Below are 14,354 nucleotides of genomic sequence, written 5' to 3'. Positions count from 1 at the left end.
GACTTGGCCACTGATCCTGCAATGTGTTATGTGTGGGCAGAGCCCTGCAGAAACGTGTTGAATTCAGTGGGACTCTGCATGGACATGGGACTCTATCCTTGTGCAATTCCCTGCTCATTATTGATCTTTCTTCCCACTTGATCACTCACAGGGACCTTTAATTATTTGTTCTGCCAGATAAGAGCCAATGGTCACAAAATGTTCCTCTTTTTAGAACAATTCTGATTGGAGAATATTGGTTCTCAAATGAGTTTAATATCCCTCAAAATCCTTCCATCTCCCAGAATAGGGGAGCTGTCCATTTTTCAGACAGGGTATTTACATAGAAATTGAATATTTTGTTTGCAAATGCAGTGAAAAGGTCACTATCCAACCATGTTACATACCCTCTCCCTGCTGCTTATCCTAGCCCTGAAGGGACTGTCTACTGATGAAGGTAAATGCTATTTAGAGATTATTCTTTTCTTTTATTTCCCCCCTCCCTGTTATCTAATTATTTTAGTGGGAAGGATTCCTATAAGCAGGCCAAGTCCCTCACTGCCAGATGCAGCTACAGTGGTATGGTACCTTCTTACATGCCACCTGTTTTCTCTGTTGGTCATTGACAGACTTGATCATGATTCTGAAAGACGTTCTTAGCTCCCAAATGCAGACAATGGAATGCACTCCCCTAACCCAAGACCTTCTAGCTAAAATGTTTCCCTGAAAAGAGTTTTACAATATTGCCAGCTATTCCTTCAGATTGTATCTGGGAAAGTGTTCCCATAAGAATTTCCCTGCCAGTGCAAACAGGGTTTGTCATTCAAAACTTTAAGCTCACCTGCAGTAAAACAAGGTATTCCTGATTATTTCCTACAGTTCCTGAAGTGGCACTTGAAGGTGTAGCATCCCAGTCCAGCATCTATGACAAATATGGAAACCCTGGCAATGCCATTGATGGGTCTGCTTCTGGGAATTTTTGTTTGTTTGTTTAATTTTCCTTCTCTGCTCTCTTGAACTCATTTTAAAAAACTCCATTTCCTGAAAGACATCCATTTATGACTTGATTTTTTTTTTCTGCTTCCCAGTTGTTGATGTTTACAGATGTCTATAGATGTGTAACATATAAAGGAACCCTGAAACTGACTATGCACAAAATGCTGTCAAATACACAAAGGGCCTGCACTTACTCTCATTGGAGTCAAAACCCTCCTGGATTTAGATAGTGTAAAACTAAGCCCAGTGTAAACAAATGGGGGAGATAATCTCATTAGATGATACCCATTACCAAAGTAACATACAAAATTGCAGACAAATATGTGATTTTTTTTCCAGTTGACAATGTCCATTTAACTAAGAAACTAGGCTTGTGGCTTACAATTTTTCCAGCATAAAATACCTGGCAAAATGCTGTTGGGAAACATAAACCCTAAAATGGTGCTAACAATCCTGAAACTCTTTTTGTCTCCTAAGGTATTTTCAGAGGAGTCAGGGGCCTAAATTCCAGTGAATTCTAGTGGGCTTTGGATGACTCACTGCCTTGGGCTTCTTTGAAAATTCCAGACTAAAGAACATTACTATCATTTTGAATTGCCTGGCATTGTTGCTGAATGAAGATAGTTAGTGGGCTTAAAAAGTTTGCTAGGCTTGCAGGTCTTCTTGTCACCCGTGAGAGCGGTAGACAGTCAATAGGGGGACGCACCATGTGGAGCCGGGCTGGCTCTGAGCTAACCTTGGACTAAAGGTCTGGCTATACTGGAGCCAGAAGGTGTAAATTCCAGCTTGAGGAAACATACCCACTGATAGAGCTAGTGCACTAAAAATAGAAGTGTAGCCATAGCGGCCCAAGCGTGGGAGGGGCTAGCTGTCCCGAGCATGAACCTCTGGTCTTAGACAGAATCAGATAGCTTCTCAGAGCTAGCATGGATATGTCTCGTAAATCTGGAAATGACACCATCCAGCCCCAGTCGAGACATACCTTAAATTCCTTCATCGCTGCTGCTGCACCAGCCTCCAAGATGAGCTCCTTTTCTCTCTCAGGGACTTCGCTGCTCCATGCCATCAGGTGAGTCCTTTTTATGCTCCGGCTTAAAATCAGGGTGAGCCACTAGGCCAGACTGGATGGTGCACAGTCCTTGGCACAAAAGCAGGATGCTGCCACCTAAGGCTGGGTGGTCTCTATTCTGGAGCTGGTGCAAGCTCTCTGCTCTCTACAGGCAAGCTGGCTGGCTGACCCTCTTGAGCCAGTCACACATCTGAGAGACGTGTAGGGTAGGAGTAAAGCAATGGAATGACTGTTTCATCTCCCTTAATGGATATTCTAAATGTAGGTGTGTATGACAGAGCGGATCCCAGAAGTAGGTGATTCCTTCCCATTTATATTAGAGATCCAGAGGAAATGCATATAAGTCTTAGTTTGTTTCACTGGCCATTTTTGTGCACTGCTATCAGGCAGGCAGACTGGGGAGTTAGTTTTAGAGATGGTTGAAACATTTTTGACTACATGAAATTTTGTTGAAGTACAGTATGTGATTTTGTCAAAGTCAAAACAGATCGGTTTCACTGGGAAGGGGATTGAGGTGGGGGCATTTGTTTTTTGTTTTGGTCCAGGGATCTTTGGTCACTTCTGACCAGAAAGAGACTGACTCAAATTGAAAAAGTGGCAAAGAGTCCTGTGGCACCTTATAGACTAACAGATGTATTGGAGCATAAGCTTTCACGGGTGAATACATCCGACAGGACTTTGCTGCTTTTACAGATCCAGACTAACAAGGCTACCCCTCAAATTGAAAAGTTCAGGTTGTCAATCTGAAAATGGATGTCACACAATTCTGTTTAGTGAAAACATTCAAAAGGTTGTGGGGTGTTTTTTTTCATTCCAGTGTGGAACGAAAACAAATTTAGAAACATCAAAAGTTGTGCAAAATGGAATTGTTGTCCTCTGGACAGCACTAGTTTGTGTCCCTCAGGATGGAAACTGAATATTTTTTGTTTGCTTTTGCTTTCATTTTTGTTCTTTTGTAGACCTTATGCTCAATGAAACTCTGGGCCCAAGGATCCCCAATGGAAGTAAGTTACAATCTTATAAGAAAGATGAAATGCGATGCAATAGGCCTGGTCTACTTTGCTTGCGTCACTTCTATTTCTTCAGCTAGATGTCTCCAGAACCAGAACTGATTCTGTTGGGTAAGAGGAGAATCATCAAACCCAACTCTGTCTTCTCCTTTTCTCACATTTCCTTGTCTGTAAATCAGCCTCTTATCACCTTCAGAAATTTGCCCATGTATGCCACTGGCTTGATTTCACTTTTGATACAAACTTCATCCAACTTTGCCTTCACTTCTTCACACTCTTTAAGTTTTGCAACTCCTTTTGGATCTTAGCAGTTACAGAAGGAAAAGACCTGTTAGATGATAGCCTATCTTCCTGCAAAGCATAATATAATGCCAACTTGAGAGCCAGTCAATTTCAAAACATGAGTTAAAAGTAAATAGATTTTTACAATCTAATTTTCTTGTTTTTAAAATGTTTTTCTCTTCCTTGTTGCTGTGTGAACAATGCATCCAAACAGAGGAAATAGACTAATTGTATGGGGGAGACCATGAAATTCATGGTATTGTTACCCCTTTTACCTGAATGTGTTAGCCAGTATTTGGAGTCTTGTTTGTTGTTGCCATTAGGAGAAGACATTGATTATGGAGTCAGGTATTTCTTTGGAGCAATCCTGGTTATTTACGAGGCATGTGCACAGAGTCCCATTTCCCAGAACACAGTAGGAATTAAACAGCAGAGGCCGTTTCCTTGCTCACAGTTCCAAACCACTGTCCAGCCAGCACTCTGCCCCAAAAGCTCTCCCTCTTGGCTTTGTCTTGTTGAAAGAGCTCCTTTTGCTGTCTCCTTGGCTTTCCTGCTGCCTTATCTGCCTCCTTCTGCTTCTGCTCACAGATGCACACACTTCCACCAAACAATATCCAGCCAACTGTATTGGTATTCAGTTGCCAGTGAAACCTCTCCAATCACATAGCTTAGCTTCTGACCAGCCTTGCGTATGGTCTGTGTTTTGTTTGTGGTCCCTCTTGTTTCAGTTACCGTACTCCAAAAAGGAGCTTAACTGCTTATCTTTGTCCTAAACGAAGGGCAGCTATCATATCCACCAGCTTCAGCCAGGTTCCACCCAGCCTCCATCATAACAGTATAAAAAGTGTATAAAATGCATAAAATAAAGAGAAAAATAGAGAACAGAGAATATTTTTCCTGTAGTCTCTTTCAGTTCAAGTAAACATAAGTGTTAGTAGCTACACAACTTTAACTGAAAAATGTGATTTTTTTTTAAAGCTGACATACCTGTGAGCAGATCCTAGAATAGATCTTAGCCAAATGGTGAAGAGATGGTCTCCCCAGATTTCCAGATCCTGGAATATGCCGATTGCTGCTGCCCATTTTCTCCCATGTGCACTGAAACATTGACCTTGCCTGGGTAAACTGCCAGGAAGTGAGGTTTCTCTGTTATGCCTGCTGGGGTAAAGCAGCAGAGGGAAGACATGGGCTGTGCTGTAGTACTGGGAACAAGGAACATGCAATAGGATAAATGATCCTTGTCCTCAAAGGCATCTTGTCACTCTTTCTCTGCTTAATTTTTCAGTTCATTTTGAAACTGACATATGGATCACTCTGAATAACTCTAGAGCAGGTAAATATTGGAGGGTTTTTTTAAACATGATACTGGGTTCCTGAGCAAATCATCATTGTGGTGTCGGGTACATCCCCTGCTACAACCTTACTGGGAAAGTAAACATTTCTCTCTGTTTGTGGGAAAAATCATACGTCCCCACTGCCAGAGTTCACTTTCCATTTGTACAGTTTTGATCAGAGCTCTCTGGCCTTCAGGTAATTTTGAGCCCTATAAAAGAATCCTTGGATTGGAGGAATTGGGCAACAGGAGCTACAGAAATGCACTCTATATCTGAACCATAAAGGTGATATTTGTAATGTAAAATCCAATTCAAAATCAATGTTGTCCTTTAAGTGCTGCATCGTCAGCCCCCAAAGACGGAAGTAACCTTTTGATCCCTGAGCAGAGAGCAGTCCGAGTTTCCCCCAGGTAGTTCCTCACTCTCTCTCCAAGGCATTTTAACCTGATGGGTTGGGAGGGGCAGGCTTCATAAGGGTGATAGGAAAGTTCAGTTTCCAGGCCCATTCAGTCCTTGGCTTCTCTCTGCTGAAACTGCAAATGGTGCCCAGACTTGTGAATTGAACTCCTGTCCTTGAGGAAAAGGACTGGAACTCTGACTCATTAACTCAGTGCATCTTATAAACTGCCACATTTCCTTTCTGTGATAATCAAGCTGTTCTTACTCTAGCACTTTTCTCCAAAGCAGGTGATGCATAAGAACTGTGTTTGTTGTTTTACAGCTCCTAATGTAGCCCTGGGGAAAACAGCCTCCCAATCTAGCACCAGAGAGATTGAGGACAGTCCTATGAGGGCCACTGATGGATCTTTATTGAACCATTCCCCGAGCCAACAGTGCTCACAAACACGCAGAGATTTCCAACCATGGTGGACAGTGGATTTGAGAAAACATTCATTGTGTCCTCAGTGGTGATCACAAATCAAGGCGACTGTTGCAAAGAGAGGATCAATGGTGCAGAGATTCGGATTGGGAACTCACCAGAGCTTGGTGGGACACTGAATCCCAGGTATTGGTCTGTTGTAGTTTGCGGAAGTATTTGAGCATGTAGAAGAAAAGTGACTGGGTACCTTTCCTGTACAGGACTTGAGCCCTGGTTTTATGTGCAGTCTTTTCCACACTCCTGCAGAGTGGTGAAAAGTCAGTCTCCTCAGATGGTCATTTTCCATATGCGATGATTTGTTAGTCTCTAAGGTGCCACAAGTACTCCTTTTCTTTTTGCGAATACAGACTAACACGGCTGTTACTCTGAAACCAGTCCAAGTCTTGTGCATCAATCGATGCAAAAACCTTTTAACTGGTTGCTAATCAAAACCCAACAAAGTCAAGAAATATATAAAATTCTCACAGCATTTAGTATTGTACTAATAATGCTGGCGCACTTACAAACAAGGCCAGCTTTGTGCCCTTATTCCAGGTGAGCTGCACCTTACACTGGAAAATTATGTTGTGTAAGAACACAGCCCTGAGAAGTCATGGTAAGTAATTACATGTTAAGCAAAACTGCACTCACTGGCCACAGGACTGTTGTGTTTAACTTTGTGTCAGTGGGTCATGAATAACCCAGCTGACACAATGATGAGTGTGACAGTCCTTGCATATAGCGAAGGCCTGATTCTTGTCTATACTAAGGCCCCTTTATATTGCTCTGACAGTAATTTACCCTCACTTTAAGGGATTTTACTCTGTCAACAGCATAAAGGGGCCTCAGTATACATGAGAATCAGCCCCCATCTTGCTAGTCACCACATCTCCCCAAAGTCATGTTCTGACACAATGTAATTTCTCAGTGTAGACAAGTCCCTAGACAATGCTCCAACTCTTCCTGCCACTGCTTTTTTTTTTTGATCTCTCAGGTTAGGGGCCACACAGGTTATCAAACAATTTTTTAATAGGTAGCTAAGGTACATGTTTTAATAATGATAGAACAGACTGCCAAGGCAAGTGTGGATTCTCCATCTCTTGAGGTCTTCAGATTAGGACTGACTGCCTTTCTGGAAGTTAGGCTTTAGCCAAACACAAATGAATGGGCTCAATACAGGGGTAACTGGGTGCAATGTAATGGTCTGTGATATACAGGAGTTCAAACTAGATGACCTAATGGTCCCTTCTGGCCTTAAACTCTATGAATAAGAAGGATTGCTGAATAATGCTGCAGAATGCAGTGCAGTTCAGAGAAGGCAGGGCTTCAGCCTCTTCTGCCCCTCATGCCCTTACGTTCCCAGCCAGACACTCTGTCCTGCAGAGCTTCTAAAACAGCAGCTGGACAAGATGAAGAGCTGGAGAATGGCAAGAAAATACAGTAGCCTTTTGTTGTTGTAGTTCCTTTTATAAAATGATGCAATGCATAGAATTATGCAGTATTGTGACTGAAAAATCAATTCTTTGGTTTTCTGAGTGGCTACAAAGCACATGAGGTCCCTGTTTTTGTGGTAACCATGCTTATCTTGACTTTTACATTCTTAACCATACTACTGCATAAATGGTGTTTGTGTTTCACTGACTTCATTTTAATAGCTACGTCATTTAAGAAAATCATTAATAGAAACACTTTTAAGTGATCAACTGAACCTCATGGCTGAGACATTTGAAAAGGCCTAAGGATATTAGGAACCCAGGTCCCTTAGGCCCTTTTGAAAATCTCGGCCAACATGTGCTTATTTCAGTGTGTGAGCATACAAGAGATGGGAGCTTTCATTCCACAGATACAGACTTCATGGAGCTAGTACTCGCTCAGGTTCACAATGCGTAACAGCTCTTACCACTCTCTGTGAATAAGATCCTGTTCATTTCCAGATGTGCTATGGTTGAGTCCATGGAGCTTGGGCAAACACTCTCATTTGACTGTCATGGAATTCAAGGGCATTATGTGACTGTGACCATCCCAAGGCGAGCTGAGTACCTGACTCTGTGTGAAGTGCAGGTGTTTGGTCTGCCATTGATTTTCCCTGGTGAGTACAGTTACTGAATTCACACACAATAGATTTGTAGCTGTGTTTGGGGAAAGTTCTCCCCAAAATTCTACTGGTGCCCTGTGCAGAGGGAGTGCAGAATGAGCATAAAACACTATCAATGGGGTAAGTGAGTAAAAAAAATCTGATTTAAGGCTTGTCTATACAGAGAATTCATGCATGGTAAGATGGGGTGTAAATCTACAGCACGCTAGCTGTCATGCACTAAAACTTCCATAGTACACTTTGATCTACTCCCTTTATATGCTCCCTTTGCACAGATGTGAATGACTACATAGGGTGCCAGGCAGTGGAGAATCAGGACCATTGTCTTCTCATAGGAAGGTAGGGTCAAGGCCAAAGCACTGAAATGGGAGGTCTAAATCCAAAAGAGGTATATTGGGAGATCTCCTGTGGATACTGGAACTGATTGACCTTAGGGGGTCTGCTCTCCAGCATATCTTTGATATGTTTCATTAGGACTTTTGGTACTGTTATTGTCCACCTTGGCCTTTAGCCTTCCTTTCCAGGAAGCCTATTCATCAAGCATCACTGGCAGCCACTTTAATGGAGTCCTTATGCCCAACAGTGCCAGCCAGGGACAAATAATTTCAGCCAGATGGAAAACACCAGACTGAGATGAGGGAGGGGAAGGTAATAGTGGGATGAAATGCAGTGCCAGACTGACCAGACAGAAAAGGCTCTGGGTCATTTGACTTTCACATAAGGGGCTATGGCTAAATGAGCGATGATATATTGCTGCAGAATAATTTAGTTCTAGGCAAAAGGTAGACAAGCACCATATACTTCAGCGGCAAGATACTGGGTGCAGCATAATGAAAAATATACCAGCAATGTTAAGGCATGATGTGGCACAACAAAGCCCCGTGCCAAGGGCACAACTTTCAATACGCAACAGAAAACATTTATCCTGGGGGGGGGGATGATCACCCACATAACACTATATATCTTCAAATTGCTGTGCAAGCAATGAAGTCTATAGGCAGATCCCCTTAGTTTTCTGTTAGATGTCAATCACGAAATTAACATCTGGGTCCAGTGTCCCGGAACCCTCACGGGAGATACTTGTATGTAATGCAGCGCTGAGCCAAAGGAAAGCTTGGATACGGGAGTAATTCTGAGAAACCCAACAGTAATTACATGTCCAGGGGCAAAATTTTGGATCGGGCATCTTTTTTCTTTTGAAAAATGGCCCAGTACATAAGAACAAACACATTCACGCTTCCCTTCTGCTACGTGACCAGCTCTGGTAATGATTTGGTTTTTTTGACTGTGTTTCAGGTGAAACACTCTGTGCACCAAAGACAACAACAGGAGGTAAATGCTGCCAATTTGATATGGGTGATGGAATATAGCTAGACAGACTGGAGTCTATGTTCACTTGGCATAGGCTTGCAGAGTGACCATTCAGCACGTGCTTTATAGAATCTAGAACAGTGGTTTTTAAACCCTGGGTCATGACCCTGTACTGGGTTGCAGAATGTCAGGCACTGGGTCGCAGCAGCTCTGGTCAGTACTGCCAGCCGGGCCGTTAAAAGTTCCGTTGGCGGTGCTGCCCGGCTAAGGCAGGCTAGTCCCTACCTGTTATGACACCGCACTGTGCCCCAGAAGTGGCCAGCAGCAGGTCTTGCTCTTAGGCGTGGGGGCCACGGGGCTCCACACCCTGCCCTGCCTCTAGCACCCCAAACCTCTGCCCCAGCCCTTAACCCCTCCCATACCCCAAACCCCTCATCCCCAGCTCTGTTGGGTCGTGGGCATCAACAATTTTCTTCAAATGGGTCGCCAGAAAAAAAGTTTGAAAACCACTGTCCTAGACACACACTTTATTGTCCCAAGCTGTAATAGAGAAAGCACAAGTCTATCATGTGTTATTCTACACATATATGGAAAAATGCCTAGCCCAGTGGCCTATAAATAATGCTACTAACCTACAGCAGGTAGCAATAATATTTTGCATTCATACAGTGCATTTCATCCAAGGATTTCAAAGTATTTTGCAGAGGTGGGTGTTATATTTATGGAAAGGAAACCTGAGGATCACAGAAATTAAACAACTTGACCAGGCTATAAGAGCAAGTCAGTGGCAGAGCCTCCAAGTTTCCTGACTCTTCATCACCATAACTACTAGACAATTTCTGCCTACTTGTTCAACTCCTGCTGAAACTGCAAATCTCCACTGCATTGCTAATACACACCTATAGTGAGCCCTGATAAATGATGCCTGTGAAAGCATGCAGAAGTCTTTTGGGAACTGAGCAAATAAATCTTCTCAGAATACACAACAGGAAAAGTATCATTATCAGTTCACAAGTTGTGGGGTGTATACAGGCCACCAGGACTGCACAGGTAGCTATAGGCTGCTACGTGGGAGGAGTGCTTTCTCTTCACCCTGGGTGAAATCCTAGCCCTATTGAAGTCAATGTCAAAATTCTCATTCATTTCAATAGGGTCAGAATATCACCTTGTGTTCCTGGCCAGGTTGAACTGTTTGTTTTCTAGCTTGTATGGCCACAGGGAGACTGCCAAGACTCATTAGTAAAGGCTATGTTTTAGTCATAGGTATTTTTAGTAAAAGTCACCACCCTCCCACACTGAAACACCTGCTGCTGCTGGGGAGGGGGGTGGCCCAAGATTGCCCCAGCAACGGTTGGTGCAGCTGGCCCAGGTGGCCCCTGGGCCAGTCACACTAGCCAGCTGCTGCAGAAGTCACGAGGTCCCGGAAAGTCACGGAGCCATGACCTCCGTGACAAACTCGCAGTCTTACTCATTAGTAAACCAACCAGGCATGGCAGATAGCCTCAGATTATGCTGCCCAGCCCATCAGAAGCATTTACATGGTGAGCCTGGTGTGCTGGGGTGGGGAGCAGGCAGGGTTGGCCACCCCCACCCAGATTTGCTGCTTGGCTTGTACTGAGCATGCTCACACGAACTGAGCTTCCTCAGTAATACTGCTGAAGCTGGCTGCCCTCACTCCACCCCCCCACTATCGGCAGGCATGGGTCACCTCAAGAGTCTGTGACAGGAGCCAGAATAGTCTGGGACAATTAGCAGTGCTTGATAAGGTTTTCCAGACCTCATTTAGGCACTGGTGAGACCTCACCTAGAATACTGTGTGCGGTTCTGGTCTCCCATGTTTAAAAAGGAGGAATTCAAACTGGAGCAGGTACAGAGAAGGGTTACTAGGATGATCCGAGGAATGGAAAACTTGTCTTATGAAAGGAGACTTAAGGAGCTTGGCTTGTTTAGCCTAACTAAAAGAAGGTTGAGGGGAGAGATGATTGCTCTCTATAAATATATCAGAGGGATAAATACAGGAGAGGGAGAGGAATTATTTCAGCTCAGCACCAATGTGGACACAAGAACAAATGGGTATAAACTGGCCACCAGGAAGTTTAGACTTGAAATCAGACGAAGGTTTCTAACCATCAGAGGAGTGAAGTTTTGGAATAGCCTTCCAAGGGAAGCAGTGGGGGCAAAAGATCTATCTGGTTTTAAGATTCTACTTGATAAGTTTATGGAGGAGATGGTATGATGGGATAATGGGATTTTGGTAAGTAATTGATCTTTAAATATTCAGGGTAAATAGGCCAAATCCCCTGAGATGGGATATTAGATGGATGGGATCTGAGTTACTATAGAAAATTCTTTCCTGGGTATCTGGCTGGTGAATCTTGCCCATATGCTCAGGGTTTAGCTGATTGCCATATTTGGGGTCGGGAAGGAATTTTCCTCCAGGGCAGATTGGAGAGGCCCTGGAGGTTTTTCGCCTTCCTCTGTAGCATGGGGCATGGTTGACTTGAGGGAGGCTTCTCTGCTCCTTGAAGTCTTTAAACCATGATTTGAGGACTTCAATAGCTCAGACATGGGTGAGGTTTTTCATAGGAGTGGGTGGGTGAGATTCTGTGGCCTGCGCTGGGCAGGAGGTCGGACTAGATGATCAGAATGGTCCCTTCTGACCTTAGTATCTATGAATCTATGAATTTAAGTTCAGCCATATGAAATACAATATAGTTGGTGCTTGCAGATTGGAATGCAGCGCATCTTAGTCTCCAGCTTTCTCTTTACTAACACTTCATAGAGGTTTTGAGTTATCTTTTCATCACTACAAACCTATAGCAGACACAAATAATATCTATCCACAGTATACCCTAATATCACATGTCACAGGGAGAGTGCACAAGTGTATAGTGCTGCCTATAGCAAGCATGCCAATAGCATATTGTGACAGGCCCTGATTCAGGAAAGTGCTGAAGCACATGCTTAAGGCCATCTCTAGTCAGGAGAGCACTTAAAGCTAAGTCCTGTCCTGGAAAAGGGATGCTTTCCTGAACTGGGGCCATAGCAAGCAAATCAATATCCCCTATAGTGAGCAACTATAAACTGAGCTGGGTGCAATCCTGGTCCCATTGAAGTCAATGGCAAAACTCCCATTGACTTCAATGGGGCAGGATGTCACTGCTTGAGAAGAGGCGAGGAAAAGAGTTGCCAGTCCTCCACAGTGCTCTGCAGACCCCTGATTCTATTAGCAGGGCAGCCAACCAGCCAGTTTTCCATAAAAGATGTATCTAAATTGAGCGAGATTAATCCATGCTATGTAGAGTGTCGATGGAGGTATCTGACATTCCAGAGGCCAAGCATGTCCAGTCTGTGCTGAGAAGTGGCTTAGCTTGGCTTGACAGTAACCATGTGGCATGGCATTTGCCAGCTGTCTCTCAATATTAGAGACTGGATAAATAAGGATCAGCAGATAGCTGAATAGGCCTCTGCCTTATGACTATGATAGGCTAGATCTTGACTGATTTAATCTACTTTATTTTGCAGCTGTGGGCTTGGGGGTATTTCTTTCAATAAAACGTGTAGATCTTTGGCTGTTTCCTTATTTTGCCATTAAAGAGTTGCATTTTGTATCTCTTGGCACTAACTCTTATGTGTTCTTGGGCTGATTACCTTGATGAAGCTACTAGTCTCCCTGGTACTGCACCTGCAGTAATTTCACAACAACTGTCTTTCTTTCCAGTACCAAATGTAGCACCACATGGTATTGCCTCCCAGTCCAGCAGATATATGTACTCCTATAAGGCTCAGAATGCTATCGATGGCTCTTTATCTGCCAACGCTTTGATGGGACAGTGTACCCACACACGTAAAGAATGGTCACCCTGGTAGAGGCTGGATTTGAAATCAGAGCATAAAATCTTCTCTGTTGCATTAACAAACCGAGGAGACTGTTGCAAGAATCGGATAAATGGTGCTGAGGTCCAGATTGGGAACTCTAATGAACGAGGTGGAATAAAGAATCCCAGGTATCCTTCCTAATCTTGAGCTGTCATTGCATGAACATACCAAAATCAAACTCACTATGGGACAAAGAAATATGGAATGAATTAGAAGCTGTTTCTTTTTCCCTTACTAAATACTAGTTATGGCTAGAGCGACAGCTCTGGAGAACGGCATTTTATCCATAGAATGCTTGCAGTGGCCGTACATATGTTGCCTATATCATTTGCTACCACCTTAATGTGGAGAGACCATTAAAGAAGTAAGAAGGAGTTTTGGTATCCACGCCTAGTCAGTTCTAGGTATTTTCTAGGACTCTCAACTATTGTACCAATTAGTGCCAGTTATTGTGGTGGTTTTTATGATGAGGACACCCATCCACTAGGAACTGGATTGAGCTCACTAACTTATTCTGCACTCATTCACAACTCCAGAGTGAAGGCTGCAAGATGTTCTCCATTCTTTGGCCTGCTTTCCTGCCCACTCTAACTTACAGAAAAAATGTAGTTTCAGATTGTTTTCTGCTTAGTCCCAGCTCAAAGGGAAAAGTCTGAAGCAAATAGAACTAGCAATTTTTTTAGAGATGAGAATGACAAAAGGAGCATATGTTTGTCTTTTGTGCAACCCTTACTCAAAATGTAACATCTTTTAAAAATTCAAATTGGTCATGGATTTAGTTATTCACGTATAGTGCAACAGCTCATTATCTTTTAATCAGAGTGCTATTCTTCCCAGATGTGGGACAGTTTTCCGCATGGATTATGAGGAAACCTTCTCATTTGACTGTGAAGGAATGCAAGGGCGGTATGTGACAGTGACCATTCCTGGGTGAGCTGAATACCTCAGTCTGTGTGAAGGTGTGCAGGTCTTTGGTCTGCCTGTGATTCCTTTAAGTGAGTACATTGCTGAAAATCATAATGTCAACGCAAGGATAGAGATGCAAAAAACCATAAGATTTATCAATCAGATGTAAAGTCGATCAGATGTAAAGATTTATCGATCAGATATAAAGCTTTCCTCAGGCTAATGTCTTCCCTACACCGGAGGTTTGCCTCCATCCCAGCCATCACTAGCTACCAACCAGGTAGCAGCACCTGTGTACACCCATAGTGTAGCCAAGCTCAACCGCAATTTGCATGAGTGCCACTTATGTCTGCTTGAAAGCAGTTTGCCTTGCCTATGATTGGCATTTGGACGGGTGCAGTTACATTGTTGTCCACCCACCAGTGGCTGGAGTTGAGGAAGATTTTCATTGTTTGTAGGCAAGGCCCCTGCAATTCTCCCACTGCTGAGAGGTGAACTTCTTGAATGATTAGCCTTAGTTTCTGTTGTGTAACTTAAATCTTAATGAGGACTCAGTGTTTAATTACCAAAATCCAGTCTTCTTGATTCTTTTCATGTCCATTCACACACACGCTGATGCAATGATTTCTGACAA

At 43.4% G+C, this 14,354-nt stretch overlaps 1 pseudogene; it reads left to right on the top strand.

The window, feature by feature from the left end:
- The window catches only part of LOC119857935, a 72,576-nt pseudogene that overhangs the window by 52,073 nt on the left and 6,149 nt on the right, over positions 1 to 14,354 (top strand).

The sequence above is a fragment of the Dermochelys coriacea genome, chromosome 1 (genome assembly GCF_009764565.3).
Source record: "Dermochelys coriacea isolate rDerCor1 chromosome 1, rDerCor1.pri.v4, whole genome shotgun sequence".
Taxonomy (NCBI): domain Eukaryota; kingdom Metazoa; phylum Chordata; order Testudines; family Dermochelyidae; genus Dermochelys; species Dermochelys coriacea.
This window is presented reverse-complemented; position numbering and strand designations above follow the sequence as displayed.